The sequence below is a fragment of the Dama dama genome, chromosome 32 (assembly GCF_033118175.1).
Source record: "Dama dama isolate Ldn47 chromosome 32, ASM3311817v1, whole genome shotgun sequence".
Classification (NCBI taxonomy): domain Eukaryota; kingdom Metazoa; phylum Chordata; class Mammalia; order Artiodactyla; family Cervidae; genus Dama; species Dama dama.
Genome location: NC_083712.1, coordinates 37231072 through 37249128, shown reverse-complemented (window position 1 = coordinate 37249128; position 18057 = coordinate 37231072).

Genomic DNA, 18057 nt, shown 5'->3' with positions numbered 1-18057 from the left:
CAACCTCTCCCCTCTCCTAACCACTCCCACCCCAACCTCCTGCAACCACTCTTCTACTCCGCTTCTATGAGTTTGACTTTTTAAACATATATAAGTGATACCATGCAGTATTTGTCATCCTCTATCTGGATTATTTCACTTAGCATAATGCCCTCAAGATCATCCACATGGCTGCAAATGGTAGGATGTCCTTATTTCTCCTGGCTCAATAATATTTCACTTGTATATATACCACATTTCCTTTATCCATTCATCCATGGACAGACAGGTTGCTTTCATATCTTGGTTATGGTGAATAATGCTTCAGTGAACATGGAAATGTAGATATCTCTTCAATATACTGCTTTCATTTCATTTCGATATATACCTAAGAGTGAGACTCCTAGATCATGTGGTAATTATATTTTTTAATCTTTTGAGGAACTTCCATACTGTTTTTTATTACTGCTGCACCAATTTACATTCCCATCACTGGTGTGTAACAGTTCACTTTTTTCCACATCCTCACCAACACTTTTTAGTTCCTGACTTTTTGAAAGTAGCCACTCTAATAGGTGTGAGGTAAGATTTCATTGTAGTTTTTATTTGCATTTCCCTCATGATTAGATGTTGAGCACCTTCTCATGCCTGTTGACCATCGTTATGTCTTCTTTGGGAAAATGGTTATTCTGGTACTTGCCCATTTGAAAAAAATTAGTTTGGGGATTTTTGTTATTGAGTTGTATGAATTGTTTATATATTGTGGATTTTAATCCCTTACCAGATATATGATTTATTGATTCACTGTTGTCTCACACTGTTTGCAAGTGAATATCTTTATTACTTTGTATGTAACATCTTTTTACTCTGATTTGTTTTATAATTTTATCTTTCTCGCTGGTTTTTGCTGTTAATAGTCTGGGTATAGTTTTATTCTTGTTTCTTTTCTGGGCATTAATTAAGCTTCTTGGATTTATAAGTCTATAGCTTTTATAAAATTTTGAAAATTTTACTCATTATTCAATTATTTCTTCATTGCTTATCCACCAACCCACCTGTCTCTCTTTAGGGAATTTTTATTACCTGACTATTAGGCTGCTTGAAGTTGTCTCACAGCTAACTGATGCTCTGTTTATTTTCTATTTTATTATTCTCTTTTCTGTGTTTCAATGTTAGTATATTCTATCACTATGTATTTACTAATATTTCCTTCTGTGATGTCTAATTGGCCATTAATCCTATCTTACATATTTTTTATCTTATGCATTAAAGTTTTCAGTCTTTGGAAATTCATTACAGGACTTAAATGTATTTTCCATGACTCTACTGAACTGTTTGAACATATGGAATAAAATTATAATGACTGTTTTAATGTTCTGTTTTGTTAATTCTAACATTTGTGTTTGCATGGGGTTGATTTTTATTTTTATCTCTTTATATTTTCCTGCTTCTTTGCATGCCTTAAATTTTTATCAGAAGCCAGACATCATATATTTTATATGCTGAATGTTTTTGTATTTCTACAGATATTTTAAAGCTTTGTTCTAAAATGCATTTAATATCCTTGGAATTGGTGTGATACTTTCCGTCTTGATTTTAAGATTTATAAGGCTAAGAGCAGTGCTTAGTATAGGGCAATTTATGCTCCATGACTGAGGCTAGACTCTTGTGTATTTTCCTCACTGCCCCAGGGATTATGAAGATGTTTTCCAAACTGGCTTCTGAAAGTAAGCATTATTTCTGGTTATGTTTGAGATTCTATTATCTCTAATCATTTCAGGTAGGTCTTTCCCCAAACTTAAGTAGTTTTGTCAAACAAATGTTTATTAGTATTCCACTGAATGCTTGAGATGAACCCTTTACAGCTCTTTGGAATTACTTTCCTGTGCAGTTTTCATCTCTCTGGAACTCTGTCCTGTGGACCCCCGTTGCTTTGGTCTCCCCAGCAGGTCTCTTTCCTCAACTCAGGGATTTTCCCAGGCTCCATCTGGGTTCTTCCTAGAGCACCTTGGCCTGGAAACCTTTTCCAAGCAATGATCTCAGGCAATTGTAATGTTCATCTCATCATATATTTTTGCTCATTTCCTGACTGATTCAGGCAGGAGGGTCAACCTGGTTCCTGTAGCTCCATCTTGGCCAGAAGCAGAAATCTTTGGCATGTGGCATTTTTAGTAATATATATTTATTTTATTCTTCATTGTCAAAAAAATAGTTCAGAAAATGAAGATGAGGTTTTTTCCTACTGCATATATAACTTTAAGTTTTGTCCGTGGCTTGAACTTTCCTAGAGTCCTGTCTCTCTTCACCAGTATAAATGGCTCTATCATCAATGTCTGTGTGACTCATATGGTAAAGAATCTGCTTGCCAATGCAGGAGATGCTGGTTCGATTCTTGGATCAGGAAGATCCTCTGGAGAAGGAAATGGAAACCCACTCCAGTGTTCTTGCCTGGAAGTTCATGGACAGAGGAGCCTGGCAGGTTGCAGTCCACAGGGTCACAAAGAGTCGGACATGACTGAATGACCAACACTTCACTTTCTCACATACTAAGCCAACACTTAGGAAACTCAGATATTCTCTCTTGGTGCATTTTCAGATTGCTTAAGTAACTCCATCATAAGTAGTGGTGGAATATATTAGTGACTATATTGTTTGAGTTAGGTGTCACTGTTGAAATGTCAGTAATTCTTAAGGTGCTTTCTTCTCTATTTTCTTAAAAGTAAAATACGTTTTCAGTCAGCCTAGTTTCATAGAAAGAGGACTAAGCTTTAGAAAGCATTAGCCAATCCTTTCCCTGCCTTCTCTTAGTCACAGAAGTTTGTTGTGGCAGCAAGCCTTAGTATGACATAGGATGAGCATGCGCAAAAGATGAGTAAGGTTGCAATTAGACAACTCATTCTTTCAACTTTTGAGCGGGCAAGAAGAAACAACTGTTTCACTGAGAAAATTAATTCTTGGGCCTGCTAAATGTAAGACATTCATGGAAACTGCGTAGATCTTATCAGAACCTGATGTTAGCTGTTTTCCTAGAAGTTGTTTATAATTAATATGAATCTCTCAACTCTCTCTGGGGAAACATGTGACTTCTACATGCATAGTATTTTTATATATATTCTTTTAACTTGAAATATAACCCTGACAGTGTTGTTCTCATCTAGCAGATGAGGTAAGTGGATCTTGGAAAAGTTAAGGAACTATTCCAAAGTCACATAGCTGGAAAGTGACAGTATTCAGATTGGATCCTGAAGCCCAGTTTGGCTTCAAATTTCTTAGCCTTTCTAATGAATCATGCTGCCTCCAAGATAAACATAACTTTGGTTCAAATCAGATTTTCACCATTTCATTTCTATTATTGGGAAGAGGCATGAAACTTTCAGCCAGCATATGTGCTTTGTACTAAATAATTACAACTTTTCTTATTATGATTGATTAAAGCTCAAGTATCATCTGATAGTGATTTTTAAAAGTTTTTTGGCTGTTTACTCTGTCTGTGAACCTTATGCAAAACAGAGGTTGTCATGACTTTATGACCCCAAAGCATGCCATTCAAAAACCCACTGCCATTTAATTTTGATAGAATCCCCAGCAATAGACAAAACAAAGTCTTGTCCATGTGAGTGATTGTATGATATAATTTTTCATGCTGGAGATAAGGATATTTTCAATAATTTCAAAAGTTAATCAAATATCAAATCTGGGAAAGTAGGAAAAGATAGATATTCAATATAGCATTGTAAGAGGATTTCATAAACTAACAGAGCATTATATATGTCCTTTTAATGTCTGTTCTCTTTTCTAAAGCAACCAAATCAAGTGGACGGAAAGAAAGTATAAAAACCCAGATTCAACTCTAACAGTGCTTTTAAGGAGGTATATAACCTTGGAAAGTCATTCACCTAGTTGGATTCCTTCATTTTAATCAGGAAAATTAGGATAAGAGAGATTTCAACATTATTATTCTGGTCTTTTAAGGTAAAATAAAAATCTCTCAGTGCATGAATCCAGGAAATCAAGCTTGATGACATCACATTCTTCAATAGATACAAAGCAAGCCCTTTATATAGAAAACTTATTTGGTTCCTACATGAGGGTAATTTTCAACTGATTGTCAGAAATACTAACATGTAGAGTTTTCTTACTCCCTATTTTGTGGTCAGGTTATCCAAGAGCATCTAAGCATAATAATCAGATGCTTGAGTCAGTAATAACAAAGCAGAGGGAGCAATGAGCGTATCAAGTATGTATGACTCAATTACTGAAAAAAATTCACTCTGGACTTGCCCGATTCTAAGTCACTGTAGCATTCTGATACATTCCTGTAGCATTCCTTACTTTCCTGTATGCCTTCAAATACCCTGATATTCACAATTTCCATGGCCAAGAAGGGTTCACAGCACGTACATAATCTTGGTCCTTACATCAAATATCCACTACATAAACACCAAGCATGCATATGTCAAACACATGGTGAAATTTTCTATCTTCAAAATGCTTCTGCCAAATACTGGCTGGTCTCTGTTTAAAACCCACTGTTTTAGCAAGAGCCTAGGAACACAAGCTAACAAACATGCCAAAAACAAAACAAAAAACTCTAATAGAAGGCCATCTAAAAAACCACCAAGGAAATAAATTCCAAAAGGAGCGTACTGTCACTGAAAGCAAAATAAAAACAGTACAGCATTCAGCAACCTCTTCCAAGAACAGGCAAATCACTTCCAATATTTGTTCATAAACATCATTCTTTAGTTCTATTTAAGCCTCTATTGAACAGCTACTACGTGAAAGATACTGTACTGTTTGTAACATAAAGCAAACTAGGGTCTGAGATCCTAAGCAATTTACCATCTAAGAAGACAGGCAGATAGTTACATGCGTTATAAATCAAAACAAAATGTGATGGAGAAAAAAATTACAAAAAGTATACTTAGCATATGATAAATTTACAGACATAATAAAAGAATTTGAGTCAGAGTCACAGAATAATGATTCAATATGTCAGTGGTTTGGAACAATAAGAATACATTGTAATTACCTGAGGAGCTTTTTGGAAATATCAGTACCTGGGCCTAACACTTAAAATATCTGATTCTGCTGGAGTAATGTGAGGCACCGGTATATTATAAAGTCTTCGCAGGCTCTGCTAATAGGCAGGCAAGAGCGGAGGACCAGTTCATTAAACATCCTGTGGATTCCTACTGAGAACCAGATGCTCTGCATCCCCAATACCTGGAAAAGATGAATAAGTCCTGGTCCCTGCTTTAAAGGGAATCACTGTCTAAAAGGGATTCTTGAGCAGCGATTGACATTTGTAAACAATTGGATGACTGAGCCTTTATGGACTTCAGGGAAATTCACATGGAATCACATAAGCCTCTGTCTTCTACAATAAGTTGATTTAAAAAAACACACACACAACATTCAACACATCTGTGGATCATCTGTGACTGGCTAGGAGTTTGTAAATTCGGAATAATTTAAATCAAAATCCAAGACTACTATAACCCAATAGAAAATAAGAAATCTTCAAAAGATCCAAAAGGCCTAAAATCAACAGGACTAAGATCATCTACTTGAGTCCCTAAAGTCAACTGTGTAATTAATTACATCACAGATGAGACATAGATTAGCAAATGCTAGAGAATCACTGGTGAACTCATTTGGAGTCAACAAAAGGCTGAGGCTTCTGAAGAAACTGTGAAATCATAATCTAATAGAACTATGTGTGCATGATAAGTCACTCAGTCTTGTCCAACTCTCTGGTCCCAGAGACTGCTGCCCACCGGGTTCGTCTGTCCATGGAATTCTCCAGGCCAGAATACTGGAGTGGGTTGCCATTTCCTCCTCCAGGGGATCTTCCCAATGCAGGGATCAAACCTGAGACTCCTATGTCTCCTGCATCAGCAGATGGACTCTTTACCACTAGCGCCACTGGGAAGCCGTAATAGAACCATAAAATCTAAAATTACTGATAACCTAATATCACTTTCTGTCTTGTCGGGCTAAACCAGGACCAAGGCCGCTGCCCATTCCCTCACTCTTGAAAAGAGATATAGATACGTGTAAGAGAAACAATGTACATTAACCAAGGGTATGAAAAGTTTTGTACCCAATTTAAATAGACAGTATTGAAGGAACTGGAGTAGAAATGTCAGAGTTAGGGTTCTTTTGCCTGAAAGTAATAGAACACTCAACCAAAAGGGGTTTAAAGAATTGTCACAGACTGAATGTTTGTATCCCCCAAATTCATATGTTGGAGTCCTAACCGTCCGCCCCCCACCTTTCCCCAGTGTGATGGTCCTTGGAGTTGGGCCTTTGGGAAGTAATCACATTTGGACACGGTCATAAGGATGGAGGCTTCATGATGGAATTGGTGTCCTTGTAAGAAAAGGAAGAGGCCAGAGCTCACTTGCTCTCCCTCCACCACATTACAGAAACAGCGAGAGGTGTCATCTGCAAATTAGGAAGAGGAACCTCACCAGAGCCAAACCTTGCTGGCCCCCCAGTTTCATACTTCCAGCCTCCAGAACTATGTGACAAGGAGTTTTTATGGTTGAGCCACCCTGTCTGTGGTATTTTTTTTTTAATAGCAGACCAGGCTGACTAAAACAATGATATGATATGTTATTATCTCATAAACCAAGAAGTCTAGAAGTTGGTGCTTCAAGTATCAGTTCAGTTCTTAAATGATATTATCAAAGGCCTAAATTCATTCTATCATTCTGCTCCGTTATCCTCAACTTTCTGCGTTTTATTCTGTGGTTTGACCCCTCAAGGTTGCAAGATGGCTGCTATGTTATCTCTTTCCAAACTGATGTCCAAATCAAAATAACTTTCTCTTCATTTGATTTTTTTTTTTTTTAACTGAGAAAAAAATAGCAGAATACCCTGTATTGTGCCGTTGTTAGAACAGGCCTAGATAACTGCCTAGGAATAATCTATGGTACAAGAGAAAAAAGCAACCCATGACAAGCTTGGAACAACTATGATTTGTTTCCAGAAACTGAGAAATTCTTGAATATGATGCACTCCAATATCTAAATAACACTGGGGGAAATGATTGTTGAGCCAGTAAATGGAAGTATTTTTTGTGATGTTACAGAGAAGAAGGGCCTAATAGTTGTCTTCCAACATTTTAGTGAACTACACTGTAAGACAGGTGTTGGCCTTATTTAGTGTAGACTCAAAAGGTAGAACTAAGATCAATGGGAGAAACCCCTAGAGAGAAAGATATTTTTCATACATCTGAGGAAACTCACCCAAATATTTGGATTTGCTATCCTCAGCAGTACATAAGGATGAAGAAATTTAATTCAAGCACTGAAGGAAAAAAAAAAAAAAAAAAAACAAGTGCTCAGTTGTGTCCAACTCTTTGGAACCCTGTGGACTGTAGCCTACCAGGTTCCTCTGTCCATGGGATTTTTTTCAGGCAAGAACACTGCAGTGGGTTGCTACAAGCACTAAAAGGTGTGTTACTTCAAAAAGCCTTTGATAGAACTTTAAACCTAAACTTCCAGAAATGAATCTAACAGAAATATTTTTAATATGTGCATATGCCACTGAGCACATGAGAACTAAAAAGGTAAAGGAAATTCTTCCTTTTTTTAAATAATTTTATTTATTTGTTTCTGGCATGTTGGGTCTTGCCTGCTACATGAGCTTTTCTCTAGTTGCAGCAAGTGGGGGACCACTCTCTGACTATGGGGCACGGGCTTCTCACAGCAGTGGCTTCTCTTTTTGCGGAGCACAGGCTCTAGGGCTCACAGTCTGCAGTAGTTGTGGTTCCCGGACTCTAAAGCACAGGCTGAGCAGTTGTAGTGCGTGGGCTTAATTACTGCATAGCATGTGGCATCCTCTTGGACCAGGGACCAAACCTGTGTCTCCTGCATTGGCAGGCAGGGAAACCCAGGGAAACCCAGAAATTCTTCCTTTTAAAAAATGCTTTGCACATTAATTCTCTCTTGCCACTGTAACATGTTGTTACAAGTCTAGTGGTTTAAAACAATACAAACCTATTTTCTTAAAGTTTTGGAGGCCAGAGACCTAAAATGGGTCAGCAGAAATGTGTTCTTTCTGGCAGTTCTAGAGGAGAATCTATTTCCTTGCCTTTTCCAGATTCTAGAATCTCATGGGTCCACATCACTCTGACCACTGCTTTCATCATCACATCTCCTTTTCTCTCTCTGCTTCCATCCAAAAGGTGTCTCCGACTCTGACCCACCTGCCTCCCTCTTATTAAGACCCTTGTGAATACCTTGGACTCATCCAGATAATCCAGCTAATTGCCTCAAGATACTTAGTCACATCTGCAAAATTTCTCTTGCTATGTAAGGTGGCATAGTCACAGGTTCATAAAATTAGGACATTTAGAAACCCAATATTCAATTTCTCATACACATCAAATAATTTTCATTTGCTCTGTTTAGAATAGCCTAAAAATTCCTAATTTCACCCAAGAAAACAATCATATTAAAGCCACCCTTCTTGTTTTACATTGATATTTTACATTGATGTTCAGGAATAGAATTAACATTTTATGAGATTTTCTTTTTTTTTTTTTTTTATTAGTTGGAGGCTAATTACTTCACAACATTTCAGTGGGTTTTGTCATACATTGATATGAATCAGCCATGGATTTACATGTATTCCCAATCCCGATCCCCCCTCCCACCTCCCTCTCCACCCGATTCCTCTGGGTCTTCCCAGTGCACCAGGCTGGAGCACTTGTCTCATGCATCCCACCTGGGCTGGTGATCTGTTTCACCATAGATAGTACACATGCTGTTCTTTTGAAATATCCCACCCTCACATTCTCCCACAGAGTTCAAAAGTCTGTTCTGTATTTCTGTGTCTCTTTTTCTGTTTTGCATATAGGGTTATCGTTACCATCTTTCTAAATTCCATATATATGTGTTAGTATACTGTAATGTTCTTTATCTTTCTGGCTTACTTCACTCTGTATAATGGGCTCCAGCTTTATCCATCTCATTAGGACTGGTTCAAATGGATTCTTTTTAATGGCTGAGTAATAGTCCATGGTGTATATGTACCACAGCTTCCTTATCCATTCGTCTGCTGATGGGCATCTAGGTTGCTTCCATGTCCTGGCTATTATAAACAGTGCTGCGATGAACACTGGGGTGCACGTGTCTCTTTCAGATCTGGTTTCCTCAGTGTGTATGCCCAGAAGTGGGATTGCTGGGTCATATGGCAGTTCTATTTCCAGTTTTTTAAGAAATCTCCACACTGTTTTCCATAGCGGCTGTACTAGTTTGCATTCCCACCAACAGTGTAATAGGGTTCCCTTTTCTCCACACCCTCTCCAGCATTTATTGCTTGTAGTCTTTTGGATAGCAGCCATCCTGACTGGCATGTAATGGTACCTCATTGTGGTTTTGATTTGCATTTCTCTAATAATGAGTGATGTTGAGCATCTTTTCATGTGTTTGTTAGCCATCTGTATGTCTTCTTTGGAGAAATGTCTGTTTAGTTCTTTGGCCCATTTTTTGATTGGGTCATTTATTTTTCTGGAATTGAGCTTCAGGAGTTGCTTGTATATTTTTGAGATTAATCCTTTGTCTGTTTCTTCATTTGCTATTATTTTCTCCCAATCTGAGGGCTGTCTTTTCACCTTACTTATAGTTTCCTTTGTAGTGCAAAAGCTTTTAAGTTTCATTAGGTCCCATTTGTTTAGTTTTGCTTTTATTTCCAATATTCTGGGAGGTGGGTCATAGAGGATCTTGCTGTGATTTATGTCGGAACCCACAGCAAGCATCACCCTCAATGGTGAAAAATTGAAAGCATTTCCCCTGAAATCAGGAACAAGACAAGGGTGTCCACTCTCACCACTACTATTCAACATAGTGTTGGAAGTTTTGGCCACAGCAATCAGAGCAGAAAAAGAAGTAAAAGGAATCCAGATAGGAAAAGAAGAAGTGAAACTCTCACTGTTTGCAGATGACATGATCCTCTACCTGATCTACATGATCCTCTAGAAAACCCTAAAGACTCTACCGGAAAATTACTAGAGCTAATCAATGAATATAGTAAAGTTGCAGGATATAAAATTAACACACAGAAATCCCTTGCATTCCTATATACTAACAATGAAAAAACAGAAAGAGAAATTAAGGAAACAATACCATTCACCATTGCAACAAAAAGAGATTTTCTATAATATGGATGCACTAGTAACATCACTGGTTACAAAATAAACATTGACTCTAGAGAAACTGTATTTCTGAAATAATTATCTATTACTGTACCTTTTAAGCATGTTTTCCTTTTCTGGGCCACACTAACTAAAATACTAAATTTCCAAAAAAATGTGTTCCATGAGTGGTTTTAGGAAGAAGCTATTTCAAGTGTCTATGCTATTATCTTGAACCATAGGAAATTGCTATTTTCCTGGGGCAAACACAATTGAAGACAACAAATTCCATACAGTTCAACTTTAATATTATAATTTTTCCCTAAGTTTCTTCTATAGTATTTTACTATGAAACACTGCAAACATACAGAAAAAGGAAGATTATAATATACATGTATTCCAAGATACACACAGAAATCCATGTAGCCACAACTAATATTATCGAGTATTGTATCAATAATGTAATGTATTTCCTTTTGAAGTTTTTAAATAACTAGAATGATGCAGTTGTACACTTTTCCCAATCCTGGCCTCTCTAGAGGAGCTACAGGAAATATTCATTAGGATTTTATAGCTTCCTAACTGTATATAAGTTTATCTTTCTTCCATGAAAGCAAGATCGGTTTATAGTTTCTTTTTGTCCATTGTGCATCAGTTTTTTTCATGAAAAATATCTTTCATATGCTGGTTTAGTCAGATTCCATTCAAATTACTGAATAGCCTTAGAGCATTCTATTATCTGTGATGGAGGGAAGGAGCAAAGATAATCCTGAAGGCTGCCCGAAAGTGATCTGATTGAATATTCATACTGATCCAAACCATTCAGCTATCTTTTGTCAAGTAGTCTCAAAAACTCTGAAAGAAAGATTAAGATTAGAATGGGGGAAAAAAAAAAAAAAAAGGAATGAGAACAGCGTTTTCAGAAAAGTAGATGATAAAATAGATGTCAAATCATTAATTTGTTCTATTTTCTCACTCTTGACTTTGTGTTTATATAAATTCTTTCTCTTTTTATCCCTCTTGTCTGCTCAATATTCTACACACGTTTGTGAGATTATCTGCCCTTCCTGTTCATGCCATTTGGGACCCTGGCTTTAGGATACACAATACTTTCTCAACGCAAATGGAAAAATCAATCATGAATATTAAGGGAAAGCATTCATGGTGCTCTCAAAGAAGTCAAGCAGTGGGAGTTTACCTCAGGGGTCCCCCCTGAACTCTGGGATCTAATGCCTAATGATCTGAGGTGATGCTAATAAAATAATAGCAATAAAGTGTCCAATAAATGTAATGCTCTTGAATAACACCCCAACCACCCCTCATCCATGGAAAAACTGTCTTCCACAAAACCGGTCCCTGGTGCCAAAGATGTTGGGGACCGCTGGTTACCTGATTTTATCCAGAATAGAGTTGTTCATATGCAAATATATGCCTGCCTGTGTAAGTACAGCTATAGAATCAGAGGTAGAATTTTTTTAATAAAAGTTTATTGGACTGTAGGAAATATCTACCTCTCAGGAAGGAATAGTTCAAATATCCTTTTCAATCTCTAATTTTGATTAAGTTCACATCATTGCCTCATGTCTGTGTGCAGGTAGCCATTTCATCCTGAATTATTCCAGCAGCCTTCAAAATTTAGTGGAGGATGGTGAGTTTCTGCTGGAAATGGATGAAAAATTGAAGTTCCCAATGAAGCATATTCTAATTGGAGTTTAAAAGTCTGCAGACTTTTCTTTGGCATGTGAAATCTACAAACTTCTGTTTCTTGTGCAAAGCTTTCCTTGCCACGAACCTAGAGATTATCATACTGAGTAAAGTAAGCTAGACAGAGAAACACAAAACATATGATACTGTTTACATGTAGAATCTAAAAATTAAAAAATATTACAAATGAGCTTAATTTAAAAAAAAAAAAACATAAACAGACCCACAGACATAGAAATCAAACTTATGGTTACTGAAGGAGAAAGGGAGAGGATAAATTAGGAGTTTGGAATTAACAATACATGCTACTATATATAAAAAATATAAACAACAAGGACCTACTATATAGCACAAGTAACTATATTCAATGTTTTGTGATAACCTATAAAAGAATCTGAAGAAGTATATGTGTGTGTATATGTATACATACTATACATTTATATATTTCTGAAAAAGATCTGAAAAAGTATACTTTTATATGTGTGTCTCTGAATCACTTTACCGTACACCTGAAATGAATACAACTTTGCAAATCAGCTAAACTTCAATTTAGAAAAAAGACAAACTTTCCTTGTCAAGGAATCTCTACATTTCAATTGTGATAAAGAGTTTCAGAGACCAGAAACTAAGAGAATTGGCTTTTGTAGTATAGACAAATAAGAATATTTGGTAATTTGTGTTTTAATATCCACTTTTTAACTAGCTTTGGGGGAAAAACAGTGATAGTTGCTTCTGATGCAAAAACACCATTTACTTCCACTGAGGTAATTTGAAAACTGCCAAACTAGTTGTCACCAAACTTTTCAATGTAATTTGTCACCAGCACTGGAGCAAAGATGATTGTAGCCTTCCACACTCTTAAGATTGTATATGTGGGCGTGTCTAAAGGCATACAATTCTAATAGAACTGTACACTGGTATATATAGGTAAGCTTTCATTTGGCAAGTAGTTTGATATATGACCAGACTTTCTGATTGAATGATTCAATCTTTAGAATAAATGGTCATGTAAGGTTCTGAGCATGAAGCTTTTCAAAATCTCAATTATAATCATCCCACACTCCAAATGCCATCTCTTGTTATTGAAGTTTGTCACCTCTGGTTTGCTGACTCCAACAATCCACAGACATCATTAGGATCTATGATCCTCTGATCTACCTCCTCATCAACTGTCTGAACTCCATGGTCTCTCTGAGTAACCTCATTCTCTCCAGCATTACCTTTTTCTGCTCTAGCGTGGTGTCCAGGTCACTACTTCAGGGCACAGGCGTCTAGTCACCTAGCTGCTACCATGGCTGGCTGTTCTTGGCTCACAGTTGAGTTGCTCCTCACAGGAATTTCCCTCCACCAGAGACAGCTGACTTGACCAAGATTATACCTTGTCCCTAGGTTTTTACAGCCAGTGACTGATCGATGTAGGGATACAAAGATCCGGGATTTTTTTATTTATTTATTTTTTGCCTCAATCAGAGACATCTCTGAATGGAAGTCCCAACTCTGTTGTCCCAGTGAGATCAGCTAAGGACTCTGCTCTGTTACAAACGCTTTGCATTTCAACTTCTCCCTTTGCCCTACTCCCCTTACTCCCACTGGTACCACAGAAAACACCTGCACACATCTTTATCTCAGAGTCTGCTTAGCAGAGACGGAAACTTAAACACATAGTATGATAAGTGACACTAGAGGGCAGATTCTACAGTCAGCTTTTGGAACTGCAGCATCAGTCTCCAAGTTGGTATGAAGGACAGCATCACAGGTGGGAAATGGAGTTGTAACGGGTCCTGAGCATGTTGTCATGCTGCCATTGTTAGACTACCTTTGACGGGGTGTACCCATGGAAGAGAGTACCCTGAAAGACCCACTGTCTCAAGCATTCAGAGCTATAGGAAATACTAATTACAAGACTATAGAATTGAAGAGCTGTTACTGGAGGTTTGTTAAGCATGGTAGAAAGATAAGGAAAGGTCAAGGGTAATAAATCATCAATTTAAGGCAAACAATGAAAGCTTCTTTGGCAGCAGGCAAAGAAGCTCATCTGCTGCAGCAGGGAAAAAAGAAAGCCAAAGATCAGGTCCAGGACTTAATTGGTAGTGGAGTATCATATAAGATTTAATTCTGAAACCTGGCAAGTCTGTGATGCTAAGGTTAAGGCCTTGATTGGTAAGTAATGTGACTCTGAGATGAAATGAGAACATATGGGCATTTGAAAATTTCGAATGTCCAGATTTCTCTGAACATTCTGGGACTGCAGACATGACCCATGCCTTTCTGTTAAATGTTAGCTCGCCCCTGGCTTGACTGGAGAAGAATCAGCTTCCAGGCTACACTGAGGTTGTTGACAGGATTTTATCTCCTTGAAACTGTAGGTGTGAGAGCTTCAGCTTTGTTGTTATCAGCCAGAGGCCACCCTCAACTAGTAGAGATCATGTATAGTTCCCTCCCACAGGAGGTTCACAATATAGTCTCTCAGATTGTCAAGACTAGCAGAAGAGCAAGAATCTTTACTGGCAATAAAGAGTCTTACACATTGTAATAATCCGGAGCTCATTCCAATGACTACCATGTTACTAAATCCAATAGACAATTCTCATTCTTTGTCTGGTAAGAAAGAATTGACACAGTTAAGCACTGTCTTTCTTGAAACACAGTATTCTCTTCGTTTCTAAGTTTTCATACTATCCAGTTTTACTTCACTACTTTCTCAGTCTCAGTCTCTACTACCAATTCCTCCCCATCTTCATAATATCTTGTTGTTGGAGTACCCAAAAATTCATTGTTTAGACTTCTCTATTGAGGATTCCTCTGATAAATTCACTTGTATGGTCCCCCAAACAATATAATAGCTAATGATAGCCATATCTATACTTTCTACCCAGGAATTTCCTCTGGATTCCAAACATATATCCAATTACCTTTGCAAATTTTGCACATGAATGTCTAATAGACGTCTCAAGCTTACTAGGCCCAAACTTGAAATCCAGTTCTTCACTCCCAAACCTTCCCCTGCTACAGTCTCTTCCGCCTCAGTTTAACCACTACTCTCTCTTCCTGTTTTCTTAATCTAAAACCCCTGGGGTTATTCTGGAATGCACTCCTTTATACCCTGTCTTAGTTCATTCTGGCTGCTGTAAGAAACTACCTTAGATTGAATGGTTTATAAACAACAGAAATTTATTTCTTACAGTTCTGGTCGCTGAGAATTTTGAGATCATGGTAGAGTCAGTGGCTGGTGAGAGCGTGCTTACTGGTGCACAGATACCCATCTTCTGCCCGTGTCCTCATCTGCTAGAAGGGGTCAGGGAGCTCTCAGGGGTATCTTCTATAAGGGCACAAATCCCATTTACGAAGCCTCCACCCTCCATACTTAATCACCTACCAACACCATTACGTTGGGGTTAGGATTTCAAAATATGAGTTTCAGGGAGGCACAAATGTTCAGCCTGGACAACACACTGTATCCAATCTATCAGTAAATCTATCAGTTGTTTTTTTCAGGGTGTATTGAGAAGCTGACCACTTCTCTCCTCTAATACCTCCCTGCTCCAAGCTACCAAAACCTCTCCACCTAATGATTGCTTCAGTATCCTAATTGGCTTCCCTGATTCCACACTCACTCCTTTAGCACCTGTTCTCAGTACAAGTTCCGGAATAATCACCTTAAAACAAGCTTCATAGATCATTCTTCTGCTCAGTAATTTGCAAGGGCTCCCTGAATTACTCCAATGGAGGCCTTGGAGTTTATCTGCCTATGCATTCTGACATCCCCTTCTCTCCATGAACTCAGCTCCCAGGATGCTCCTGCTCTCTCATTTTATCCCAGCCACACTGTCCTCAAACATCCATGAATTCCCTGCCTTCAGGCCTTTGCAGATGCAATTTCCTCAGCCTAGAATGCTTCCCTCATATATCTACTTTGATTTTTATTTCTCTTCTCCTAAATCTTTAACCAAATGCCACCTTCTTAGTGAAACCTTCCCTAACCACATTATCTAAAATCACACCCTGTCCCTTCCCACACACACGCTTCCTACTCTTTTCCCTCCATAAATCTTCATAACACTTTCCACTTTCTAACATATTCTAATTCAGTTGCTTCTTTTAGATAGTGTCTGCCTCCCCTGAGGAGACCTAAGCTCCATAAGGGTGGAGATTACCTGCTGGGTTTTCTCGCAGTGTTTATTTCCCTAAGGCACGGAAGAGCATAGTGCACAGAGCCCAGAGTAGATAACTCCGTATGTGTTGAATAAATGCATCAATAAAGGATTAGATGAATGAGTAAATGAATGAATGAATTAGTATAACTAAGGTCCACTTTGTTAGTATCAGTCAGGGCACCAGCAGGAAGCATGTGGAAAATTCAAATGGGGAAATTTAGGTAAGTTTAAAGAAGGAGGTATTTAGAAAATGGAAGGAAACAATTAGGATGGTGAAATACCCAAAAGCCAAAGACGGTGGGGGTGTTTTTGTGGGTGGTGCGGTGTGGTTATCTCTGCATCTCACAGAGTAAGGGCAGGAATCAGGTGCAGGAATAAGAAGAGAGAACCTGTAAGACGAATTTGGGGTGGGAAGGGGCTTCCCTAGTGGTCCAAAAGTTAAGAATCTACCTGCTAATGCAGAGGACATGGGTCCTTTCGATCCCTGGTCTAGGAAGATCCCGCATGCTGGGGCACATAAGCCCACTGACCACGACTACTGAGCCCATGCCACACAGCTACTGAAGTGTGGGTGGCCTCGAGCCTATGTTCAGCAGTAAGAGAAGCCACCACAATAAGAAGCCCGCACACCGAAACTAGAGAGGATCCCCTGCTCTCCACAGCTAGAGAAAGCCCTTGTGCTAGCAACAAAGACCCAGCGCAGTCAACAAACATATAAATAAAAATTTTTCGAAAAGACAAATCCGCCCAGCAGTTGTGGACTTCATTTGGGATGCAGACAATCAGAGGACACCCAGTAGGAAAGGAGCCTGGAAGATAAATACCCAGAACCCTGCCTCCTGTTGCCTCATGTATCCTGCTGATGCCTTCCATTGGCCAAACCCAACTGCAGGTCCTGGACCAGGAAGGCTGTTAATATAGCCCTGAACAGTCAGGGCCTGAGCACAGAGCAGGTGGGATATGTTGGAAAGTGAATCTGGAAAGGAAAATGGAAAATATCCTGCACACCTCCTGTTATCCTCTGTCACTTACAATGTTTTATGGGATGGGATTGAACAAAACTATTCTTTGGAGTTAGGACACCTTTTCTATGGAAGGCAAATTTTATCTACATCAGAAACTTTGTATTTCAGACTTTTGCCTGTAGATCACTTGTTTCTTCCCTTTCAAAATAAAAATATTCAATCCTTGGATGATTTGGATTATTTTACTTTAAATCACTACAGTTGAGATTGTTTTCAGCAAATCAAGTACTAACCTTTAAGAGAATGTCTAAAGGCTACATTCTTTGGCCTGTTCTATTTAGGTGTCTAGAAAGAAAAAGCATTGAAATTTGCTGAAAGCTTCTTTAGAAAGTTTTTGAAATGAGCCTTTAAAAAAAAAATGGAAGCAAAGTAAAATAAAAGGAGCTGAAGCAACAGTCCTACTTGGAAAGATAAAACTCACAGCCCTGGCTAAAAATAGCATCCATAACTGCTGATGAGAAAGAGGAACATCTGGTGGAGAGAAGGCATTTATCAGGTGACACTTTTGAGAAAGTGCTCAGTTCATTTAGGACATCGTAACCGTACCAATATACAATACCCCTAAGAAGGTGGGACAGGAAACAAAAGTTTCCCATCACTCATGATGTTGAGGGTATATTGTAAATGGTCTTAACCTTTTATCCTGTTGTATTGGGACTTTCTACCTATGAAAGGCTTCCCCTTTCTTGACTGTGCATTTACTTTGTTGTTTAGTCACGAAGTCATGTCTGACTCTTTGCAACTCCATGCCAGGCTCCTCTGTCCATGAAAATTTCCCAGTGAGAATACCAGAGTGGCTATTCATTTCCTTCTCCAGGGGATCTTCCTGACCCAGGGATCAGACATGTGTCTCCTGCTTGGCAGGCAGATTCTTCACCACTGAGCCGCTTGGGAAGCCACTTTTACTTTAGGGAACTTAAAGAGACATACAGACACATACTCACACAGAAAGGGGAACCGGTGACTCCACCTGGAGGTTGGGTAATAGGATAGTCACTGGAAGGATGCTGGCTCACTTCTGGAGGGAGGCTGAAATAGTTCTTCAGAC